A 25,866-nucleotide genomic window follows, 5' to 3' on the forward strand; every position below is an offset into this window, starting at 1 on the left:
AAATAATGCCTCTCAATATTGATGAATTTAATTTTTTTTAAAGTAAACATATGGAGGGCCAAAACAATGTAGTCCAGGTACTCTGGTCTTTGACAACCAAGCCCATAATTTCAAACATTTTAACAGCAGACTTCTTTGTTAAAAAGGAAATCTCATGCGGAGTACTAACACTTAAAACCAATTCAGTTGGAACAGTTCTGATTGAAAGGGAAAGCAGCGCCCTTGTCCTTCCATCTCCTATCCATCCCCACCTGCCCGAGAACCTCTGAGGTTCAGCAGAACAACTTCTGGAAGCCACCATCCTGACTTAGATTCAAGGGTAAATTCAGAGAATCACATCTTGAATGAAATGCTTTAGACAGTTCTCTGTAATTATACACCGAAGCTGAACTTTGGATCAGTAATGACTAAGGACATGGGCAACAATTATTCATCAATACACTAAGCAAATTAGCACAACTACTTTGGAAGACAATTTGGCAATACCTTTAAAAAGTAGCAATAAGTGGTAGTGAGTTCAAGGTTATATTCCCAAATACGTTTAAGTATTCTAAGTTTCCATTTAAATACAGATCCACATGATGAAAAGATTGGCCAAGTTGCAGATAGGATCAGGATTCTCATAGGCAATGGTTCCCAAACTTAAGCTAGCATCAGAGTCACCTGGAAGCTTGTTAAAACATAGATTGGTACACTCCACCTGCAGAATTTCTGCTCCAGTAGGTCTGAGAAGGAGCCTGAAAATTTGCATATCTCACAAATTCCTGGGTGATGCTGATGCTGCTAGTCTGGGGACCACACTTTGAGAACCACCATTCTTCAAGAAACTTAGGGAAACCTAAGGTGGCTACCTCACCTACCCAGAGTATCCAATTGCAGGTATGCAATATTCCTCAAAATATAATTTTGAATACAATCTAACGCAGACGTACAGAGCAATCAAGGCATTAAAGTGCTATGATTTAAAATGGCAACAATAAATGTTAAAACAAGAAAAATCTTAAAACATTGTTGTCATCTTGGTCTTTAAAAATATACTATTAGTAAAGATGCCTAAATGTTTAATTGAGTGATACAACTTTCTGGTGGGCAAAGAACAAAAAGGAAAAAATAAAACAAAACCCCAAACCCTAGTTAACTTCTTTAATTCAGAGTGAGATTTCACATTTTTATTTCTTTTCCTGTGAACTATCTTTTGATGCTATCCTTTCACCATTCTAACAGAATTGTTTATCTTTTTCTTATCAACTTAACACAACCTGGGTCTGCCATTGGGTTGCAAATATTTTCCAAGTTTGTCTTAACCTTGTGGTCATTTTTTGATATACATATTTTGAAATTTGTCACATTCAAGCATACATGTCAGTCTTTTCCTTAATATCTTATGGTTTTGTATTTTGAAATTTAGAAAGTTCAAAATCTCTATTGAAGATTATATTTTAAAAATTCACCTATACTTTCCCTATCAATTTTATGGACTTAACGCTCTTTTTAAAAATTAATTAACTAATTAATTTTTGGCCGCGTTGGGTCTTTGTTGCTGCACGCAAGTTTTCTCTAGTTGCGGCGAGTGGGGGCTACTCTTCATTGCAGTGTGCGGGCTTCTCATTGCGGTGGCTTCTCTTGTTGCGGAGCACGGGCTCTAGGTGCGTGGGCTTCAGTAGTTGTGGCAAACTGGCTCAGTAGTTATGGCTCGCAGACTCTAGAGCGCAGGCTCAGTAGCTGTGGCGCACAGGCTTTGTTGCTCCGCGGCATGTGGGATCTTCCTGGACCAGAGCTCAAACCCGTGTCCCCTGCATTGGCAGGCAGATTCTTCTTTTTTTTTTTTTTTTTGGCAGGCAGATTCTTAACTACTGCACCACCATGGACTTACATTTTTATGTTTAAATCGTAGACTCATCCAAATTTTATCTTGATGTATCAGCTGTATTCTTTCCTCCAAACACTAGCCAGGTACCCTTAAGCTTTATTAAATTATCTAATATAAAGCTTCCCTTTTAAGGAAAAGGAAGAGATCAATATTTCCCAGAATTCCCTGGTGGCAAGAATCCCCTAAGGCACATATTAAAATGTAAGTTCCCAGGCTCCTACCCAGGAGACTCTGATTAATGTGGCAGGGGTGTGTGCAGGAATTTATATATTTTAATAAGAACCCCCAGGTGATTCTTATTATCCAGGAAGTTTGGCAAACACTGGAGCAGACTCTGCTCTGGATCTAAATAGACAGGGCCATGCCATCAGAGATTGGATCTTGACATTTCTTGAGAGGTCTGGGAATTCGTATTTCTTAGACCTGCTTCCTTAGACCTTCCGCCAAATTACCCAACCACAGCTCAAATCCAAACCAAATAGGTTCTTTCCAGCACCCTCTTACTGAGACATCCCATGGTTCCCCAGGGTGTGCGCTCCCTCACTGCAACAATAAACCCTATTTGTTCAACTACAGTACAGGTGTGTCCCTGGTCGTGTTTGGCTGAAGGGCATTGATAAAATACAAAAGCCTCTTTGGTAGTTCTAACATCTAAACAATTGCTGTAGTATCTGTTGATTTTTAATAAAACATACGCTACCTTCAAATTAGGCCATTTTTATTACTTTTAATAAACACTGTATTCTTTGTGAAAGTTAATTTGGAACACTCAGTTATACAGTTGTGTCCCATGCATATGAATTCAGCTATGTGCATTTATCTCAAGGGTAAGTTTGTAACGGTTTGGGATGGTTCTTGCTCTTACGTCTCCAGCCCCTATGATACTACATATTCCTGTGGATGTGTATTCCACTGCATATTCTAGTGGAAGGAGAGATCATCCAAGTCCACAAAGCACAAACATCACTTGACAGTAGATTAAAAATAACAATAACAGTATACAAAACAGTGATTGTAAAGAAACACAATTTTAAACACAAATACAAGCTCCAAACGGAAATATCTAAAAGTCTCTAGAGTCAGTCCTGAGGAAATAAAGACAAGGAGAATATTGCAGTCTCATATATACATTAATATGTATAAAATAGATAACTAGTAAGAACCTGCTGTATAAAAATAAAATAAAATTCAAAAAGAAAAGAATATTGCAGTCTCTGGAATTTATTGTGAAATGGAATTTTTATGAATCTCTACCAAACTTTTCCTAATTATTTGCATATTTGTTGCCTCATGTGAAAGAAACTTATCAAAATTACAATTAAATAAAAATGTTTTTGATCAACTATGAGTGAAGACACGTTGACAAATCTGGCTATACTGACTACTGAATGGGAATGTGCAAAGAAAAGCAGTTTTGATATAGTCAATGACAAAGATGCAGAAGCTATATTTCAAAACCAGAAACTATAATGTTAGTATTTGTTCAGCTACAGACCAATAAGTAGGTATAAGTTTTTTCACCTTTTTCAAAAAAAAAAAATACTTATTAAATTTAAAGTATCATTTTATTACCTTTTTCTTTTTTGTATAATAATATCTTTTTGTTTTATTTAAAGTTTTACAGGCACGATTATACACATGATATTCAGCAAAAGATTTTCACTATCTGCATTTTTCACTGGCCATTATTCTTGTGTGTGTACGTGTGTTTATTGAGGTATAATTAACATTATAACTAATGTTAATTATAAACTAATTAACATTAGTTTCATGAGTACAACATAATGATTCCATAGTCATATATATTGCTAAGCAATCACAATAACTCTAGTTAATATCTGTTCCCATACACAGTCACAAAAAATTTTTTTCTTGTGATGACTTTCATTATTCCTTTGTTTCATCTATGATTATTACTGAATAATTGTGTTGAATAGCGAGGGAGTATTTAACAAGAATCTGCTCTGAGTATCCAACATATGAGGTGCATCACTGCAGACCAGGCTCTCTCTGCCTTGGGACCTCAGCCTGGAATGCACTTTCTCTTTCTCCTGCCAGGTAACCTTTACTCATGCTCAGGCCTTAGCTAAAGTGATACTTCTGGGAAACCACCTTTAAACCTTCTGCAGTCCAGAGCTCCTGTATCTTTCCCTCTGGACCTATATTTCCTTTTTTCATATTGTCCATGCTCGTTTAACTGTTTACTACTTCAGCTAGCTTGTGAGCAGCCTAAGGAAAGGGCCTGTATTTCTCCTGCTTTCTCAGTAAGTGTTTGCTGAGTGCATTAAATAATGAATCCCCACCCCAGACACCTAAGGAAACAGATCAAATAAGTAATTGGCCGGAGCTCCAGAGCGAGTCTTTTGGTAGAATTCCCAAAGCAGGAAATTTCTAAATAGAAAGTTTTCTAGGAGGAATTCCCACAACAGACTTGTGAGAATCAAAAGAACCAACTTCAATTTTACCTTCCCTCTATTCTTCCAGTCCCTGCCTCTCTCTACGCTTTAATATCACAGAAGTGCCCCAGGAAAATTCAGTGCAAAGATAAGGAAGGTAAAAATCCACTAGAGATGTCTAAAAACAAATAGACTATCAAGAGGAATAGGACTTGAGGAAAAAGAGAAGAGCAGGAATGTCCTCCACCCAGAATAGAACTGTGAGGAGCAAGCACTTCCCCCGTTAACCCCTGACCCTGACAGGTACAAAGTTCTCAGAATTAGGAGGAGTGAAGGCGCAACAAACTTGGGTCTCCAAGGCTGAGGCAAACCCAGAGGAAAGAAAACAAGACTGATTCCTGGGGGAGGGGATCAGAGAGCCTCCAGTTTTCCTGAAGATCCATTGCTAGTCCAGGTCAGCAGATAACAGGAGGCCAGGCATCCTGGATGAGCAATGCCTTGAGTTCTCCCTTGTCTTTAGCATTTTAACATGAGGATTCAGGGTGATAAACACTCACAAGCGACTCATGTTCCCAAGAGCCCTTGGATCACTTGTGTTCAGGGTTGACACCCAATCCACAGGATGGCTCACAGGGGACCCTGAGCAGGGCCGCAGCCTTGACCATCAGAGTTGCCCCAGATATGATATGAATATCCAGTGCTGATATGAATGTCCAGTGTGGGTAATTGAGTCTGCTTCCCCAGCAGAGAAACCCAGTATTCCACATACAGAACTGCTGTACTGATTAAAATGCATGTTTTGAGGCAGAAATGATTCCCTACATTATAGTGGGACTGAGAAACTTGCATGTCAGGGTGAAGCCTCATACAAATTAAACAAATGGGTAACAAACCTTTCTGGAGAGGAGCTTATAATGGAAACACTGACGGGATATAATTTTGATCTGGATTTTGATCACTATGTTCTTTGAAGACACCTCTGGTATACAGTAGTTATGTAAAATACCTGTACACTGTTGTCAAGTGGCATTTTAAAAAAGCATTAAAGTTAATTTTTAAGAGCCTCAAAAACCACAGTAATGATTAAATGAGGAAGCCAACACTGCATTCTCTTTGCTACAAAGGAATTCAAGAGAGGCAAGGGGAGGAGGTGACTGGTGGCAATCCACTTAAGTCCTGTCTGTTTTTCCTTCACTTCTAAGAGATTCTCAGCCTTCATAGTCTATTTTGAAGGTCTAATTGAAGGACTGGTACACAAATGTAGCCAGATAGCATTTTTCCAAATAATTAAACTCAACAAATACTTACGGATTGCTTGTGGTACATATAACATAAATCACAATTATTGCTCTCAAGGAATTTACAATCTAGTGGAAGAGAGATAATCCAAAGGCACAAAGTACCAATATGCAAAGCTATGCATTGTAGATATCATGGGGCCTTAAGGCTCCTTATTTAGTTGGGAGATTAGGAAAAGCCTCTGAATATTCAGGGCTTAAACAATAGGCAAAATCTTCAGGAACAGACAAAGGTGAGGAGTGTTTAGGGCATGGCAGGCAGAGCGAACAGTAAGAACTATGGTGTGGAGGCCCTTAAGGTCTGAATTGGGCAAAGCACTAGACAAGAGAAGTAGAACTTTCCAGTGCGTGACAGTCATTAGTACGAGGTCAGCCTGGAGTGAAAGACTGGAAAAAGACCCCATGAATGGCATGCTGAAGACTTACAACAATAAGAATGCTTTATGCATTGAAGATTTGTTATCAGGAAGAAGTCCCATTAGAGTCATGTTAACATCTCTAAGCAAGAACAAACCTGATAATGGCCCTTAGTGACAGAATTGTCCCTTTAAAAAAAAATAGATGTGCTTCAGATGCTTTTAATAGGTTCTAAATCCTTTTACACTTATCTTTCCTTCCTTTTTTTTCCTCTGTTAATCAAAGAATACTACCCTGGCTCCAGCCCTCAGATGTCAAACCTCAAGCTAAGCCTGATTGAGAAGTTTGCAGATGAGAATTAAGAAACCAGAAAAAAAAAAAAAACCCTCAGATTATACTCTTAGAATTAGACCACCCAGCTTCTGCAGCTTTCTTGTCCTTTTCTATCCTGGGCCTCAGCAGGAGGCAAGCTGGGGGCCTCAGACTAGGGAGGATTGGCTGGTCTTAGGATGCTATTATAGACAACAGAGTTCCATGTCTTGGTAATAAGGGAAAGTTGAGTTCAGAAGGGTAAAAGTGCCACTACTCATTTTCTTCTTCCAGGGTCCTTAATCTTTGTAAAAACAATTAGTTTTAATTTTCTGAAAGCTTTGAGTTTTCTGTACATTGGTACACATCTGTACATCAAGTCTCTAAAGAGAGCACATGTGGGGCTCTCCTCCCCCTGGTGGGAGTCCAAAGAAAGGGAAGCTTGGTAGAAAGATTCATCTTTGAAATTCCTGCAAGTTTCCGTTCCACTTGTTTGGTAGTGACAGATCTACCTCACCAAGTCTAAATTCCTCTGCCTGGAGATGCAGCGCGCCGCCACAGTATCGCTGTCCATGGTGCTGACAACCACTGTTCCGCTAAGAAGACATGGTTGTTTCTCTTATTTCTGAGACACTGTTGATGCTGAATTGAAGGTCCTTGTGTGCACTATGTCAAAATGGTCATAGTTGTATGTATTTTATCTTCTATCTGAAGAGTAACTTTATTTTTTACTATATTGCATAACGAAATTATGGTTTACGTTTTCCAACGTAGGTAGAGGATTCACATACACTGAGAGTTCTACCATGTTTCCGTTGATGATAAAATATCTCCCTCTGGAAGGCATATGGGCTATCCACTCTTCCCCATATCTCTCTACTTATAACTCTACCTGGCTTTGAAAGTACTCTCCAATCTGATCATAATACCTGCATATCCCTATCTCCTGCTTTCAGCACACACTCTCAGCAGCAGAGAGCAACTGCCTTTTCACCCCTCACATGCCACTATCAATCCCCACTATTTCTTGACTCATTCTGGTTCCCAGACTGTAATTCCCCTCTATGACTTTCCCTCCTTCTCATAAAAACTCTACCCAGATTTCAATGTTCAGCTCCTACCCTGCCTCCTCCGTGTAACCTTCTTTGATAATCCAATTACTTTGTTCTTCCTCTTCACCAAATTCTTTCAGAATTTGTTATTTGGAAAATCTGGCATTGCATCTAGGATCATAGCACATTTGGAAGGGAACCTCAACTTTAGTTCCATGCCTGTGCCAACACAGTGCAGTGGAAAGTGCATATGTTTTAGTATCAGACAATTCTTTTTTTTTTTTTTTTTAGTATCAGACAATTCTTTTTTTTATTTTTTAAAAATTTATTTATTTATTTATTTATTTATTTATGGCTGTGTTGGGTCTTCGTTTCTGTGTGACGGCTTTCTCCAGTTGCGGCAAGTGGGGGCCACTCTTCATCGCGGTGCGCGGGCCTCTCACTATCGCGGCCTCTCTTGTTGCGGAGCACAGGCTCCAGACGCGCAGGCTCAGTAATTGTGGCTCACGGGCCTAGTTGCTCCGCGGCATGTGGGATCTTCCCAGACCAGGGCTCGAACCCGTGTCCCCTGCATTGGCAGGCAGATTCTCAACCACTGCGCCACCAGGGAAGCCCCTCAGACAATTCTTAATTTCAGTTCTAACTCCTCCATTCCCTAGCTTGAGCTGAGGTACTTAACCTTTTAAAGACTCCTTTCTTCTCTAATCATGAAGAAAAATGTTTAACCTATGTATCATGAAATTATATATGCATTATAAATTATTTGGCACACAGTAGGCCCTCGGTAAATGAGTTTTTGCTCTCTTCTTCCTCTCCACTGTAGCCTTCATACTACCTAGCACAATGTTGAACATATGGTAAATGTGACTTTACTGAAATGCACAGAAAATTCAGTTTGACTACTCAGCTTTTCTGTGAAATCTACCTGCAAGGAACTGGCCATCTCTCATCAAGCACATTTTGGGCAGAGAAGTGTCCACAAGGCCTGAGAGAGCAAACTTAAGAGAGACCATTAGAGTAGACGTTAAACTACTTGGCTCTTGAAATGGTTATAGTGATGGTTAATTTTATGTGTCAACTTGACTGGGCTAAAGGGATGCCCAGAGAGTTGGTTAGACATAATTTCTGGGTGTGTCTGTGAGTATTTCTGGATGAGATTAGCACTTGAATGGGTAGACTCAGTAAAGAAATTGACCTCATCAATGTAGGCGGGAATGATCCAATCCACTGAGGGCCTGAATAGAACAAAAAAGTGGAGGAAGGGCAAATTTGCTCTCTACCTGAGCTGGGACATCCATCTTCTCCTGTCCTTGGACATCAGCACTCCTGGTTCTCAAGCCTTCAGAGTAAGACTGAATTACACCACTAGTTTTCCCAGTTCTCCAGCTTGTGGATGGCAGATTTGGGGAATTCTTGCCTTCCATAATCCTGTGAGCCAATTCCTATAATATTACCTCCTTTTATATATATCTCTATATATCCTATTGGTTCTTTCTTTGGAGAACCCTAACACAGTCATGTTCTCAGCCAAGGTCTGATGACCAAGTACAAAACTCATGGACGTGGGCACTGGTGAAGGATACATGTAGCTGTGAAAATCTGACTCCTGCACAACCTGTGCCCAAAACTCTTTAAAATTCAAAGTACAGTGTTGGAGGAAATTTGTACTCTCTACAGTTGCCAAATTTTGACATTTTCCCCCTGACATTTTAATTTTCTATTATCAGAAAGGGCAGAATTTCTCTGAAAAAGAGAAGAAAAAGAAGATACATAGAATATCGGTTTTAAGTGTTATTTTTGTTCTTGAAAAGGCTTCTCATAGACTTTAAAAGAAAGCTTTTTTCCTTCAGAGATTTATTTTGATAGAATTATCTGAGCCTTGTCAGGAAGAACAAAATTTTTGTGAGCCTACCGTACCAGTAAAATGCCAAATTATATGCTGTTAAGTTTTTTGTTTTATCTCTGGGTCCAGTCAAGGAGAGAAAAGATTTTGAATCCAGAACTATTAGCATTTGGAGACAAAAGAGAGCCTTCACTGCAGCTGATACCCTGGGGCTTGTTCCCCAGCCCTACAGGCTCTATCACTCAGGTGGGAAGATGCTATATTCCCGACACACACACACACACACACACACACACACACACACACACACACTTCTGGAAATCTAAGGAGTTTACAAACAAGATCAATTTCCTCAGTAACCTCTTTTAAAAGCGTTAAGTCAACTTTATAATGAGCACCAGGAGATGAGTGCACGCACACATGCACACACACACACACCACACCCCCACCAAAAAAGTAACATTTTACTGAGGGCATTAAGTCTGCACTGGTATATCCTGATCACAAAGAAGTAACAGAGTGCAGTGGGAAGAGTTTAGACTTTAAAACCAGACACACCTGGATGTGAATCCCAGTTCTACCACTGTCTGGCTCTGCTACTTTGGGCAAATTACCTAACCTCTCTGAGTCTCAGTTTCTTCATTTGTAAAGAGGAGATAATAATAATATCTATGTTGAGGAGTCATGGTTAGAATTAAAAATTATATAGGTAAAAATGCCTTATGTATTGGCTTGCCTGCAGTAGGAGCTCCATAAATCGTATACTGTTACTATAGATGAAACCTGGGACTATGACACCTGAGAGACAAACTTCACATGTTGGAGACACCACAGGCAGGCTAGTGTGAGTGGAAAGAGGCACCAACAAGTCGGTGAGGCTGCAGAAGTGAGCAGGGGCCACATCAGGTAGGAGCTCGTGCAACCACAGTAAGGACTTTGGAATTTTGTTCTCAGTGTGATGGGAAAGCCATAAAGAGTTTTGATTAGGGGAATAAAATTTTTCGATTATGTTTTAAAAATATTTCTTTGGTTACTATGTAGAAAACAGACTGTGGTTGAGTGGTTAGAGGCTACTTAAGAGTCCAGGTGAGAGCTGATAATGGTGGGAGATGATGATGCAAATGGCAAGAAGTGTACTGAAGTGCAGTATGACTTGATGGTAGAGTTGACAGAACTTGCTGATAGACTGGGCGCATCGTATGAGAGAGAGGGGAGGAAAAATATGATTTTTAGGGTTTTGCACTGAGGAATTAGGAGAATGGAATAGCCATGAAACAGGAAAGACTGTGGGAGAAGCAGTTTGGGTCAGAGAGGGCAGGGAATGAAGAGTTCTGCTTTGGGCATGGGAGGTTTGCAATACCTATTAAACATCCAAGTAGGAATTGGAGACTGGACCTCAGAGTAGAAGTGAGATAGGAATTTGGATGTCATCATCCTAAAGATGGTATATGGAGCCACGAGAAGAGGAGATTTCCAAGGTAGAGACAGAAGGAATCTGAGGCCCAGGGCACTGCAACATTTAGAGGCTGGAAAAGGAGGAAATCCAGTAAAAGAGACTTAGGAGGAATATTCATCCCTGGATTTAGCTACACAAACACATTGGTAACTGGAATAGTGGGGACAAAAGCCTGATGTGAATAAGTTCCAGAGTGAATGGAAACTGATGGAGGGAAAGAAAAAAATAACAGTATAGGCAACTCTTTTTAGGGATTTTATTGTAAGGGGAAAAAAGAGAGAATAGCTGGAAGGAGAAGTAGAGTCTTGAGAGTTTTTTTTTAAGATGGAAAACATATTAGAATGCATGCTGATGAGAATGATTTAGTAGAGAGGGGAAATTAATGGTGCAGGAAAAAGAAGAGAAAATTTCAGAAGTGAAGTCCTTGAGTAGGCCAGAGGAGGTGAGATCTGAAGAAAAGTGGGAGGGTTGGCCTTAGACACAGTGAATTGTAAGAGGAAAAAAAGCCAAGTTTATGAGCAGAGATTCAGGAGGCTGGTAGAATAATTGCCTCGCATATTCTAGAACCAGGCCTAGGCCAAAGCACATTACTGGAGAGTACCCTATATCGGGGATGGGGGCATTCTACAGTATGATATTTCACCACACAACATAGGGAAAGGTAATTTTGTTTTTCTCCTGGTTCCCTGCCATCGACCCCTCCTGCAGCCTCTGTGGCTTTTCTAACCAGACTCCAGCATGGACACTGCATGCTAATGAGACAACACTTGGTCCATTCCCAGACACTTGTTTCTGAATAATTAATCTGGCATTTTATCAGCACCTACAGCCTTGGTTTTCCTGATGATTAAATAAAAGGCCAAGGTTCTTAACAACCGTCAACTAGCTCTTTGGTGTGGTTTGGCTCCATGTCATATTAACCCACTGGGAAGTCTGGAACAATCTGATGAAAGGAGCACACCCTCCCCCTTTTGGGTCCTCCCCCAAATCATAGCTCAGACAGCAGGGGTTCAGCTTAGTCTTTCTGGGAAGATGGAGGAGGACAGGATGTCCTGACAATTTCAACTCCACACACCCATTTCGAGCATCACCTGGGCCCTCTGGCTTTCCTGAGTCCCTTCCAACCATTCAAAGGCCTTGTTTTTGTTTGCTTTCTGGCAATTCTCATGTCTCCCTCCTCTCCGTCTGCTAGTCTTCTATTTCTCCTGAATGTGATCAAAGTCAGCTTAAGTATGACTCAAGCCCTAAATTCAAAATAAAGGAAAGTCTCCTTCCTATTGAGAATTAAAAAAAAAAAAACCCAAACAAGAACAGGTTTCTCTCAGTTCAAGTTTGAAAATGCGAGGCAGAAGCTATACCTTTTAAATGAGCTTTGAGATTTCTTTGAAGATGGCAGAAAGATGGAAGAGAAAGAGGATCGGGTAGCAACTGGCTTTCGTGAAGTCCAGCTGGCACTGTAGAGCTTCCTGAATTCACAAGGGGCATCAGAGGCACTGAGATGGCAGAGATCGTTGTGGCAGAAGCAACTGGAAAATGTCCTGGGACTGAAACACAGACAGATTAACATCACCCCGGTGGACACTAATGACTTGCACTTTGAAATGCCAGAGGCTCATACTGCCAGTTAAGACAAGGGAAAAACACATTTCTAGTCTCCAAAGACCTTAGATCTTTCCAAACTCTGCAGGCAAATGCAGCCGTCATGAATTTCTGCAGCGGGGCAGCCCCTTCGTGCCAGTAGGGGAATCACTGCCAGAGTTGCTATGGGCAGCGTAGTCAGCAAAGCTGAATAAAACAATCCCTGAAAACCTCTCAGAAGTCAGTAATGATTCAATTTGTAATTCAACGCAATCAAGCCTACAGCATTTCCAAACACCTAGCTTATTTTAGTGATACCAGGTAAAACACTTTTTCCTCTGAAGGTTTACAGGCTAGACAAAAGGGTTTCCAAAAAAGTTTTATGATTTACCATCAACAGATAATTAGAATGTCTTTTCAATCACTGGCATCTGGATAAAGTAATTTTGCCCCAGCATGGGCATTTCTAGGAAGCAAACAAAAGTCAAAGAGGAGGGCGGAGTCAGATGGCGTACTAGGAGGACGCAGAATTCACGTCTCCTCACAACTAGGGCACCTACCAGGCACCGGTGGGGGACCACGGACACCTCAGGCGATGGGAGGAACCCCCAGCGACCAGGTAGGACGTGGGGCGTGGGGGGAGTGAAGGGGGAGGAGAAGTGAAGGCGGGACTGGACTGGCTCCCCTGAGGGGCAGCTGGGGGAGGGGAAGGGATCCCATGTCGGAAGGGGTAAATTGGGGGACCACTGGGAGGGCAGAGAATCAAAAGGGAGCGTGGCCAGGTTTCCCCTGCCCACTTGGGCCCCCAGGAACCTGCTGAGATCCCGGGCCTCATCCTCTGCCCCCCGAGGCCCCCTCCAGCCATGCGGGTCCTGAGGGAGTGGGAGGGAGGGAAGGGGGGGCAAAAGCAAAGGCCGGACCTCCAGGACCGGCACCCCTGAGGGGTGGCTGGGGGAGGGGAGTTCCTACAGCCAGCGGGACCCACCCGCGGTTAGGGGTCCAGCGGTGACGGGGGACACCGTGGGGGAGACGGTGGGGGAGGGGCACGAAGGAATGGAAGGGAACGCGGCCAGTGCTTTCCCTGTCCACTTAGGCACCAGGGAGCCTGTTAGGCTCGGGCCTAATCCTCTGCTCTCAGAGCCTCCCTCCTGCCGCTCAGACTGAGCCCCGCCCCTACACCCCCACCCAAGGCCCCACCTCTACACTCGGAGACCCCCTCTGAGACCCCCTCCAATGCACTGGGTCTAAACCCCACCCACACACCCTCACCCTGGGCCCTACCTCCAAACTCCAGAACCCCACACTCCAGAGGCACTCCCTTCCACGTGCTGCCTCTCCCCACCTGCACAGGTCCTAAGCAGAGGCCCTGCCCGACCTTGAACGTGTCCCAGTACCCTCCTAGGTCCTGCCCCACCCTAAACCCCACCCCTGCCTAAGTTCCACACACACACCCCCCCCGCCCCCCTGCCTAAACTCTGCCCCCATAGCCAAGGCTTTTTTTTTCCTCTTTTAGATTGGGGTTCTGTTTTACCTTGTTGATTCATTATTATTGATTCTTTTAAACTTTTATTTTTCCTAATAAATCTTTTATTTTTCTAATTTTATTTTATTCTTTATACTTTGTTATTGTTCTCTCCTTTTGGCTTGTTTCCCCCCACCCCTTCCTTTTTTCTGTTGTGGTTTTATTTTACCTTGTAGTTGTTTCAATTACAGTTTTATTTTTCCTAATATATTTTTTATCTTTCTAATTTTATTTTGTTTTTTATTCTTTGATATTGAACTGATCCCTTTTTTTTTCTTTCTTTCTTTCTTTCTTTCTTTTTTTTTTTAACCATGCCACGAGGCTTGCAAGATCTTGGTTCCCAAGCCAGAGGTCAGGCCCGAGCTCCTGTGGTGGGAGCTCCGAGTCCAAACCACTGGACTAACAGAGAACCTCAGACCCCAGGGAATATTAATCAGAGTGAGGCCTCCCAGAGGTCCTTATCTCAGCACCAAGACCTGGCTCTATCCAACTGCCTGCAAACTCCAGTGCTGGACGGCTCAGGCCAAACAACCAGTAAGACAGGAATATAGTACCACCCATCAAAAAGAGAGAGAAAAAAAAAAAAAAGAGATGACAAAAAAATATGTTACAGATGAAGGAGCAAGGTAAAAACCTACAAGACCAAATAAATGAAGATGAAATAGGCAAACTACCTGCAAAAGAATTCAGAGTAATGATAGTAAAGATGATCCAAAATCTAGGAAACAGAATGGAGAAAATACAAGAAACATTTAACAAGGATCTAGAAGAACTAAAGGGCAAACAAACAGTGATGAACAACACAATTACTGAAATTAAAAATACTCTAGAAGGAATGAATAGCAGAATAACTGAGGCAGAAAAACGGATAAGTGAGCTGGAAGATTAAATGATGGAAATAACTGCCAAGGAGCAGAATAAAAAAAAAAAGAATGAAAAGAATTGAGGACAGTCTCAGAGACCTCTGGGACAACATTAAATGCACCAACATTTGAATTATAGGGGTCCCAGAAGAAGAAGAGAAAAACAAAGGGTCCGAGAAAATATTTAAAGAGATTATAGTCGAAAACTTCCCTAACATGGGAAAGGAAATAGTCAAGTCCAGGAAGCACAGAGAGTACCATACAGGATAAACCCAAAGAGAAACACACTGAGACACATATTAATCCAACTATCAAAAGTTAAATACAAAGAAAAATATTAAAAGCAGCAAGGGAAAAGCAACAAATAACATACAAGGGAATCCCCATAAGGTTAACAGCTGATTTCTCAGCAGAAACTCTGCAAGCCAGAAGGGAGTGGCAGGACATATTTCAAATGATGAAAGGGAAAGACCTACAAGCAAGATTACTCTACCCAGCAAGGATCTCATTCAGATTCGATGGAGAAATTAAAACCTTTACAGATAAGCAAAAGTTAAGAGAATTCAGCACCACCAAACCAGCTTTACAACAAATGCTAAAGGAACTTCCCTAGGCAGGAAACTCAAGAGGAGGAAAAGGCTTACAAAAACAAACCTAAAATAATTAAGAAAATGGTAATAGGAACATATCAATAATTACCTTAACTGTAAATGGATTAAATGCTCCCACCAAAAGACATAGACTGGCTGAATGGATACAAAAACAAGACCCATACATATGCTGTCTACAAGAGACCCACTTCAGACCTAGGGACACATACAGACTGAAAGTGAGGGGATGGAAAAAGATATTCCATGCAAATGGAAATCAAAAGAAAGCTGGAGTAGCGATCCCCATATCAGACAAAATAGACTTTAAACAAAGACTATTACAAGAGACAAAGAAGGACACTACATAATGATCAAGGTATCAATCCAAGAAGAAGATATAACAATTGTAAATATTTTTGCACCCAACATAGGAGCACCTCAATACATAAGGCAAATGCTAACAGCCATAAAAGGGGAAATCGACAGTAACACAATCATAGTAGGGGACATTAACACCCCACTTTCACCAATGGACAGATCATCCAAAATGAAAATAAATAAGGAAACACAAGCTTTAAATGACCCATTAAACAAGATGGACTTAATTGATATTTATAGGACATTCCATCCAAAAACAACAGAATACACTTTCTTCTCAAGTGCACATGGAACATTCTCCAGGATAGATCATATCTTGGGTCACAAATCAAGCCTTGGTAAATTTAAGAAAACTGAAATCATATCAAGTATCTTTTCTGACCACAACGCTATGAGACTAGATATAAATTACAGGAAAAAAACTGTAAAAAATACAAACACATATGGAGGCTAAACAATACGCTACTAAATAGCCAAGAGATCACTGAAGAAATCAAAGAGGAAATCAAAAAATACCTAGAGGGCTTCCCTGGTGGTGCAGTGGTTGAGAATCTGCCTGCCAATGCAGGGGACACGGGTTCGAGCCCTGGTCTGGGAAGATCCCACATACCGCGGAGCAACTAGGCCCGTGAGCCACAATTACTGAGCCTGTGCGTCTGGAGCCTGTGCTCCGCAACAAGAGAGGCCGCAATAGTGAGAGGCCCGCGCACTGTGATGAAGAGTGGCCTCTACTTGCCACAACTAGAGAAAGCCCTCGCACAGAAACGAAGACCCAACACAGCCATAAATAAATAAATAAATAAATAAATAAACCCAAAGTTTAAAACAAAAAACAAAAAACCTAGAGGCAAATAAATGACAATGAAAACACGACAACCCAAAACCTATGGGATGCAGCAAAAGCAGTTCTAAGAGGGAAGTTGATAGCAATACAATCCTACCTCAAGAAACAAGAAACTCTCAAATAAACAACCTAACCTTACAACTAAAGCAATTAGAGAAAGAAGAACAAAAACCCCCCAAAGTTAGCAGAAGGAAAGAAATCATAAAGATCAAATCAGAAATAAATGAAAAAGAAATGAAGGAAACAATAGCAAAGATCAATAAAACTAAAAGCTGGTTCTTTGAGAAGATAAACAAAATTGATAAACCATTAGCCAGACTCATCAAGAAAAAAAGGGAGAAGACTGAAATCAACAGAATTAGAAATGAAAAAGGAGAAGTAACAACTGACACTGCAGAAATACAAAGGATCATGAGAGATTACTACAAGCAACTCTATGCCAATAAAATGGACAACCTGGAAGAAATGGACAAATTCTTAGAAAAGCACAACCTTCCGAGACTGAACCAGAAAGAAATAGAAAATACGAACAGACCAATCACAAGCACTGAAAATTTCTCAGAAAGAGAAAAACAAATAACCGTATGCTAACACATATATATGGAATCTAAAAAAAAAAAAAAAAAGTTCTGAAGTACCTAGGGGCAGGACAGGAATAAAGATGCAGATGTAGACAATGGACTTGAGGACACGGGGAGGGGGAAGGGTAAGCTGGGACGAAGAGAGAGAATAACATTGACATATATACACTACCAAATGTAAAATAGATAGCTAGTGGGAAGCAGCCGCATAGCACAGGGAGATCAGCTCAGTGCTTTGTGACCACCTAGAGGGGTGGGATAGGGAAGGTAGGAAGGAGACGCAAGAGGGAGGAGATATGGGGATATATGTATATGTACAGCTGATTCACTTTGTTATAAAGTAGAAACTAACACACCATTGTAAAGCAATTATACTCCAATAAAGATGTTAAAGGAAAAAAGAAAAAAAAAGTCAAAGAAGAAAGAGCTTGCTGGAAACTTTCTCAAAAGGAAAATCTTTCAAGAACTGCTCTCAGCTGCAGGAAGGGAACGTTCTCACACCAATTTGATCAGCAAAATAAATCGGGGCTTTGAGCAGTGCGGATCAACAAAAGAATATCTGGTGTGACTGAAGGAAGGAAATCTCTGGTTAAACATCTAAAACTGCAAATGGGTAGGAACTGATTAAATGTAACGTCAATCTCATGAATTCAGTCCTAAATGAATCTAAAATTCACACGTCACAGGTTTCTAAAGTCAATTTAGCACTTACAAATCTGGTCGACAAATAACTTTCCGATGCCCTGCACCAGGTGCTACAAGCAAGGGGAGAAGTAAGACTGGACCTGAGTTCTCAATTTCTCATCCAGTTGAGAAGGCCAAACTAACAGAATGAAAGGGGCATAATTAAAGGCCAAATTGTGTGATACTGATTTTAAGTTGAATATAAGTTCAGAAATGAGAGAAATCAGTGTTGGTTGGGGTGGAAGAGTTCCTGGGAGGCAGAGTAGCAAAAGACCCTCAATGAACCCAGACATATTCTTCTACAGGCCTGCCTGCAATTGTCACCATCATTGCTGTGCCTTTGCATTGTGGTTATTATTTTAAAACAGTGTAGGATAGTGGTTAGATACACACTGGCTTTGGAACCCACCTGCCTGGTTTCAAACCTGGCTCAGTCACTTATTAGCTGTGTGATCTGGAGCAAATTAGCCTTTCTGTGCCTCAGTTTTCTCATTTATAAAATGTAGTTACTAACAGATCCCACCTTATAGAACCGTTAGGAACGTTAAATGAGTTAACGTATGTAATTCACGCAATGAATTTATAATTTGGTGTGCATCAGAATCACCTGGGGAGTTATGTAAAATATGGGGTCTGTAGAAGTTAAAGAAACTAAGCTCCCTAGTGCAGCTAATTATATTTGGGGAGATGGTGGTAGAGTATAGTGTATAGTGTGGAGACTTTTTTGAGTGTCTTATTTCCAAGCCACTTGGTCAGCAGACCATTTCACCTTTGTTCTAGGGTGTTTCTCCTCAACCTCTTGCACAATTTTGCTGTGGAATATTTTTGGTGTGTTAGTTTCAACTTGGAGTATATCCGATTTTTTAAAACATTCATTTATTCTTGACTTGTTCCCTTTTGTTGAAACTTTGGAGTATAGCTTAGTTATATTTTAATCTTTCAACATTTTCAGTGTGTTATTTTTTTTTAATGTAATGAAGTTATAATCAACAAAATGATAAAGAAATGAGAACACAGAGAATGAATTAAAACAGTAAAAATAATTTAAAAATCAACTTACTGATGTTTAGAGGAAGCATGCTGTTAAAGAATTAAACCTAAAACTATGGAGAATAATGGTACTACCCAAAGTCAGTATGTATTAAGCTGGGCCTTTTTCTAGTGCAACAGCAAAAGCTCTCTCAAACCAGCTTAAGTACAAAGGTGATTTATTGGCTCATGTACCTGGTAAATCCAGGGGTAAATCTGGCTTCAAGCACAATTGGATACGGAAACACCAATAAAGTCATCAGGCTTCTCTCCAGACCTTGGCTCTGCTTCTCTGTGTTGTTCTCATTCTCTCCTACTACATACAGGTGTCTTGGTGGGGCAGGGAGAATGGCCACCAGCAATTGCTGATTCACGTTTTCATGGCTGATAACTCTAGGATAAGGTGTCTTTCCTACCAGCTGCCGTTAAAAATTCAATGAATTATGCCATTTGCCTTATTTTGGGTCCCTATTACTCTAGCCAAAAGGATGGGATTCTCTCATAGGCTAGGCCTGGCTCATGTGCTGATCCCTTGACCACTAGTGGGGTGTAATATTGGAAATTAGAAGTATGAATGTAGGGGAAACATTGTGGAACAACGACAAAAAAATGCTGACAGTCTCCTTCTAACATGCAGCGATAAACACGTATCTTTCTTGCCATATATAATTCAAAAAAGTGCTTTAATCTAATGTAATTCAACTGTCCCACACTCAGCGAAAACACACCACTCACTTTCCAGTGGGAGACAACCCCAAGACACACATTGGTTCTACATCCTGCTTGCTGTGCCACATTTGCAGGTGATTTGCATTCCTCCTAGTCAGGCCTGGAAAGCAAAATGGGCAGCCAAGAACAATAGCCATACCAATGTCTTTGCAACTTAATGCAATGAAAAATCCATATATTCTTTACTAAGCACAAGTAAACTCCATTAGTTTCCCTCTCCAGCTTAAACTGAAATTATCAGAAGGTAAGTTGCATAAAAGTATCCAACTTGTAAAAGAAATTACTTTCCAACCCTTAGAGAGACATAAGCTAAAACAAAATTTCATATTACCTATTGCTCTTAGAAAATTAAATATATTTTCTAGTTCCTTAAAAACAACAACAACAACAAAAACTTCAGTTAAACAGGAAATTTAAGAGACCCATGTCACATTTTAGGAATTAACAATGACTGTTAATAAAGACTTCCTAAAGTTTATGTTCAGCTATTACAAGGATGATAACTGTTTTCTGTCTTGAAGGGATTCAGTTGTATAGTACATTGAAATGCCAATTACGTTTGACTACTATTCTATATTGATTTATCCAGACACTATCCGCCCTGTGGGAAACACATAAACTTTCAGCCTTCACACATGGTAACACTGGGAAAATATCAGCAATAACCCCTTGTTGCCAGTGCTGGTTACTTTCTTATAGTAAATGACCCTGCATCTGTCTTCCTGGTTTGTGCACTTAAGAAAGAATTATTGTTTGATGGAAGTGTTGCTGAAGGGTGTAACAATGACAAATTGGACCTCCACTTATAATGAGAATCTCCGGGCTGTGTGCAAATAAAGGTCTGAGCAGAATATTTTTTGAATAATTGGGAATTACATACATGTCTAAATTTGGATATGAAAAATGTAGTCACAGATGAAAGAAGCCCTTGATTCATCAGACAAGTTGCCTTAAGAAAAAATACAATGATAACTAAACATTAAATCTGCTGCTTAAAATATGTTAAGGCTTTTAAGCAAACCAGGCTTTTAAACTCAAGGCAATCGCTTGGTTCTTTGCTCACACTAGTTTGGATGTATTTGTGTGAAAATTGGAGGAGACTCCAAAAAGGCCAACAAACAATTATGAATGATCAGCTCTAGTTTTTGATTCTTTGCGATTCCTCATAAATTATATGAGGCCAAGAAAAGGTTAATTTGACCTAAGTGAGATTAATGTCCACTGCCTTGTAAATTTCCCATTCAGGGCGTTGAGTACCATACTTTCAGCTAAGAATTTTGAAGTTAAATCTTTTTTTTTTTTTTAAACTTTGATCTTAAATGAAAATCTTTGTCTTAGATTGTATTAGCTACAATCTCAGATATTTCATGTTTTATTTAAAATGACTTAGCAACAACAGCAAGTTTTGATGTTTGAGCAGCTGTTTGCTGGAGAAGTCAATCAACCATGTTGTTCCCATGAGCATGTCTCCAGTTCGAAGAGGTACAGTCTGAAACATTTATCTGCCTGTTTCTGTTTACCCTGCATTTCTATTGACATGATTGAGTGCAGTGTTTTTCAAACTCCAAGTCATGCTGGATTAATGAATAGTGAAATCAAAATACAACCAGCATTTAAGATCTTTTTCTTTATGAACACTTAAAACCATATACAAAGTAGAGAGAATAGTAAAATGAACTCCTATACACCCACCACCCAGATTTAAAAAATAGCAAGATATTCACACTTGCTTCTTATGTCCTTTTGTTCTAACTTTTATTCCTTGGGGAGGTTTCTTCAAGAAAATTCCACACAGCATGTTAATTTACTTCTATATATGCCAGCATGTATCTCTAAAAATATACAAGTATTTTCTTACATAGCAACAGAGCCCATTATTACACTAAAAAAGCAATAATTCTTGTATTGTGCATTATACTCGTCTAAAAAATGTCTTCTTATAGCTGGTTTGTTTGAATTAGGATCAATCAGCATTTTAAAAAATGAAATAGAAAATAGATAAGTAAATATCTAATGGCATCACATGTAGCAAGGCTCATTATTGTTTTATAAAATTTTTTGGTATGTGTGTATTTATGTCACTTGTAAAACGTATTTTCTTACCATTGGTCATAGCCACGGAAGCGTGAACACCACTGGTTTAGAGATCCTCTCCTTTACTCGATAGGCTCTGGGCAGACTTCTGTGTCCAAAAACACTTTCTGCGGTTTAAGAAGGGATGTATATACAGAAAGGAGAGCTCTGTATCTTTACTTTTACTGTTCCCTCTGACTAGATGTCCTCTCGCCATGATGTCTACTACTTAACATCTTCCCCAGCCTACGAGGGCTGAAATATCATTCCCACTATGAAACCTTCTTCTGTTCTCCTGCCTGGCTATCATTTGGCTTGTCTCTTCTTCATTCAACTCATCACACTGCCTAACGTAATGGTTATCTATATACAATATGTGTTTTATCCTCTCCTATAAATTAAGCTCATCAAATGTAGTATGAATAATTTCTTTGCCCTGAGATGTAACTTGCCCCGTGTTTTGCTTACACTAAGCATTTAGCAACTAGAAAACTGAGTTAGGAATTTGGGACACTGGCTATAGATTATTAGGCAGTAAAGATGTTGGTGTCAAAAACTGGACCCCAAGGGGAGACTGGAGAAGAACCCAAATTCATGAGGTTTAGACTTGATTATGAAAAGCAACAACAATATTGATGGTAGTAACATTATTTTTCACAGTTTCGTATGCACCTGTAAGTACATCACTAATATTCCCAAATAATCCTGGGAAGAAAGGGTAGATATCACCAGTTTTACATATTAAAAAAAAAAGCAGTTAAGTACTTCTGCAAAGTCTGGCTTCTAAACTGTTAAGATTCTGTTCAGAGGCTATTCTATTTACTGGGATGGGGACCCCTAATTTTCTAACCAACAGCTGAACGCATTTCATAGTTCAGAATAACTGAGGGAGAAACCAAGGATGCTCAACCTGGGCTTCTCTTCCACTTTGTCACATCTTTGGAGACTAAAGAAATCTGAGAACAACTTGGTTAAGTCTGAACAGAAAAACAGGCAAAACCACTCTTTCTCTCTTACACACACACAGCACATACCTTGCGTGTGTTAACAGCTATTCATCCTTCAGACCTCAACTTAAAGATCCCTTCCCTGGAAACTTTTTTGATTCCCAGGTGAGGCATACTCGCTCAAGGAAACATGTCTCTTTCCTTCAGAACCCTTGTTTCAGTGTTTAATTCATTTAGTGTGATTATTTGATTAATATCTGCCTTGTCCCTTAGAATGTAACTTCCATAACAGTAAGGACCATGCCTGCTTTTGCCCATCATATTTTTTTCTACACTTAACTTGCTGCCTGGCAGAACTTAGGGGTTTAATAGTGAATACATTCATGATTGAATAAATGAATGCCTAGACAAATTTCATCAGTATTGCCTCATACTTCAAGAGGAAGCCTGGTACAAGAACAGAGAGAATCTTGGTTGGGGATTAAGGGTTTCAGAGCTAGAAGCAAGTAGAAAAGAATATGCATTCATTCTCACTACTACCTCTACCAGCCTCATTGGTTCTGCAACCACATGCCTTGTCTTTCCTTCTGTGACATTGGTTGGACTGTCTGGATTCTTACCTAAAGTCAATCCCTTCACTTTTGTACTGGATCCCATCCCGTCTTGCAATATTCAATGTACTCTTTCTCCATCTTATGCTGCATTATCAATTTTTCACCCCTTACTGCAGCACTGTCCAGTAGAATTTTCTATGATGATGAAAATGTTCTCTGTGCTGTCCAATATGGTAGCTACTAGCTATATGTGGTTGAATATGGTTAATTACTAAGGAACTGAATTTTAAAATTTATTTAAATTTAAATCTCCACTTCCCCTTCCTTCATGTACTCTTAAACTTGCTTCACTCAATCATTTAGCTCAACATGTCACCAAAATGGCTCTTCTAAGCATCACCAGAGACCTCTGAGTTGAGAAATCCTATGGTCAATGTTGAGTGCTCATTTTACCAGAACTAACAGCAGCATTTTACATGGTTGATAATTCCCATGGTTGAAAGATTTCTCTGTTATTTGTGAACTTACTACTCTCTCTTGGTTCTCCCCCTACCTCTCTGACTATTCTTCTCAGTTTCTTGTGCTGGATTTTCATCTTCGCAACCTCTAAATACTGAAGTGTCATAAATCTCAGTACTTCGACCTCATCTTTTGTCTATCCATATTTTCCTCCTAGGTGCTTTCGTCCATTTCTCATCCATTTCTATGGCTTCAAATAATGGATACAGACTGTAAACTCCCAAGTGTATCTCTAGCTCTGAACTCCAGACTTGTATGTCATACAGCCAACCCCCTACTCAAACTTGACATTTGGATGTCTAACAGGCACTTCAAGTTTAATATTCCAGACTACTTTTGATTTCACCTTTTAAATCGGCTTTTCCCTGTCTTTCCCTTCTTAATCAGTGCCATCTCTGTCTTTCTAATTGCTCAGGTCAAAAATTTTGGAGTCATTTTTGACTTACATCCCATAGCCAATCCATCAGTAAATCCTCTTGGTTCTACTATTTAAATGGAGTGAGGATCTGACCCTTTTTCATTCTCTCACCTGCCACCCCCCTTGTCCAAGCCACTACCATCTGTACTCTGGATTATTGCAAGGAGACCAGCCTCCTCACTGGTCTCCCTACATTTATTTATCCTTATTCCCTTAAAATCACCTTTTCAAACAGCAGCCAGTGTGATCCTTTAAAAATGCAAATGGATTCATATCACAACATACTAAACTTTCCAATGGTTTCCCATCTCATTCTGAATAAAAATCAAAGTCCTTACTACAACGCTCTGCATGATGAGGCCCCGAACTACCTCTCAGATCCCAACGCCCACGGTCCCCGCCACCCCTTTTGCTCTTTCTTCTCATCCACACCGTCCTCATTGTTCTCCGAGTGGGTTAAGCATACCACCCTCAGTTCCTTTCCCCTTATTTATTTTACATCACAGTTCTTATCTGTTTTCCCAAACTAAACTTTGGAGCCAATCGAATCAAAATCCAGACTTGGTCTGTTTTGTTCTTTGCTGTATCCGCATCTCAAATAGTGTCTGGCACTGAATATGTGTTCAATAAATCAGTGTTGAATGAGTGAATAAATAAATTATATCCTAGTGCCTAGTAGTATAACCCAGAGTAAATCATTTAACCTTTTTTTGAATCTCATTTTTCTCATCTCTCAAAGGAGAAATGAGCTGGATAACCTCCAAACACATTTATTCAGTAATTATTTAATGCAACCTACCGTGTGCTTGGCACTGGGTAGGTGCTTCCGCTACAGGAAGAGGTCTCACAGTTCCTGCTTTCAAGGAGCTCCTCGTCGGGCTTCCGGAAAAAACTTCTGAGCTTTCACCTGGGAATGCTTAGAATACAGCTAGGTGGTGAGGGCGTTGGAGAGTTGTCTATACTTGAAGCCTGTTCTCAGCTTCCCACATAACTCCGATTGCCCCAACAGATACTGAACGGGCAAAACTTTGCTGAGAAAGCTGCTCTGAATTCTGTTTGAAAATACATAACTTGACTATCAATTAGTGTTTTTACAAACTGAGATGGCAAGATATCACAGTACTGTTTTAAAAGAGTTATGTTTATGAGTCGAAACCTTTGGGTAACTTGGGAACTTGTAACCCAAATATACATATATAATATGCAAAAAATCTTTAAGTTGATTTACATGCACAGGGTACCCTTCCAAGTCGTAAGGCTGGGGGCCTCCTATTTTATCCCCAGATTTGGCTTAGGACTTTTTTTTTTTTTCAGGACTCTTAATTATACTGTTATCTTGCTGGTGCATTTACTGAAGGAAGGGGTGGGGTGGGAGTTGGGTAATATAATGCGTTCACCGCCAGCTTTAAAACTATACGACCTTCGTTAGAATCCATCCATTTCATAAAGCAAGGCACTGCTCATGGACTTAAAAGTTGGACCTCCGTATACCTTTACACTGTCCCCTGGCCCCAAGCACACAAATCACATATTTAACCTTGGAGGCCACTAGAACAGTGCAAAGGTCCTTAACGTTTTTCAGGTCCCACACTTCTGACTATAGAACGTTCCTCTCAGTAGGCGCGGCATCTTGGGCTTGGAGCGGGAACCGCGTAACGTCGGCCACCACTCCCGCACTCTGCAGAGAAATGTCCCACACTCCGGGATCTTCACAGTCGGCTCTTCTCGAGGGTTCCCGGGTGTTCTCGCTAGTTGGCCCCCCGCAAGCCCCTGCGCGAACCTGGGAGGAGTCGACCTCTTCCGACTCTACCAACTGAAAAGTGCAGGGGTGGAGGGACTGAACATGCTGACGTGAAGGAAAGAGAACGGAAAGATACGCTCTCTGGAATGATATATCAAGTCACCTAGTATTGCACATATCTCGTGGGGATCATATGTCCTGGGAGAAACAGGTTTTTCCATCTTCCAAGTTATAA

General features: G+C 40.4%; 1 long non-coding RNA gene across 1 annotated transcript; it reads right to left on the reverse strand.

Annotated features, from left to right (window-relative positions):
* Positions 1 to 25,865, reverse strand: LOC309612504. The gene is made up of 2 exons (XR_014235225.1): positions 24,690 to 25,865; positions 1 to 12,125 (listed from the first exon to the last, which is right to left on the reverse strand). It is a non-coding gene; the product is annotated as an uncharacterized lncRNA (long non-coding RNA).
* Between the last annotated feature and the right edge of the window lies 1 nt (position 25,866).

The sequence above is a fragment of the Balaenoptera borealis genome (assembly GCF_965194805.1).
Source record: "Balaenoptera borealis genome assembly, chromosome: 15".
Classification (NCBI taxonomy): Eukaryota; Metazoa; Chordata; class Mammalia; order Artiodactyla; family Balaenopteridae; genus Balaenoptera; species Balaenoptera borealis.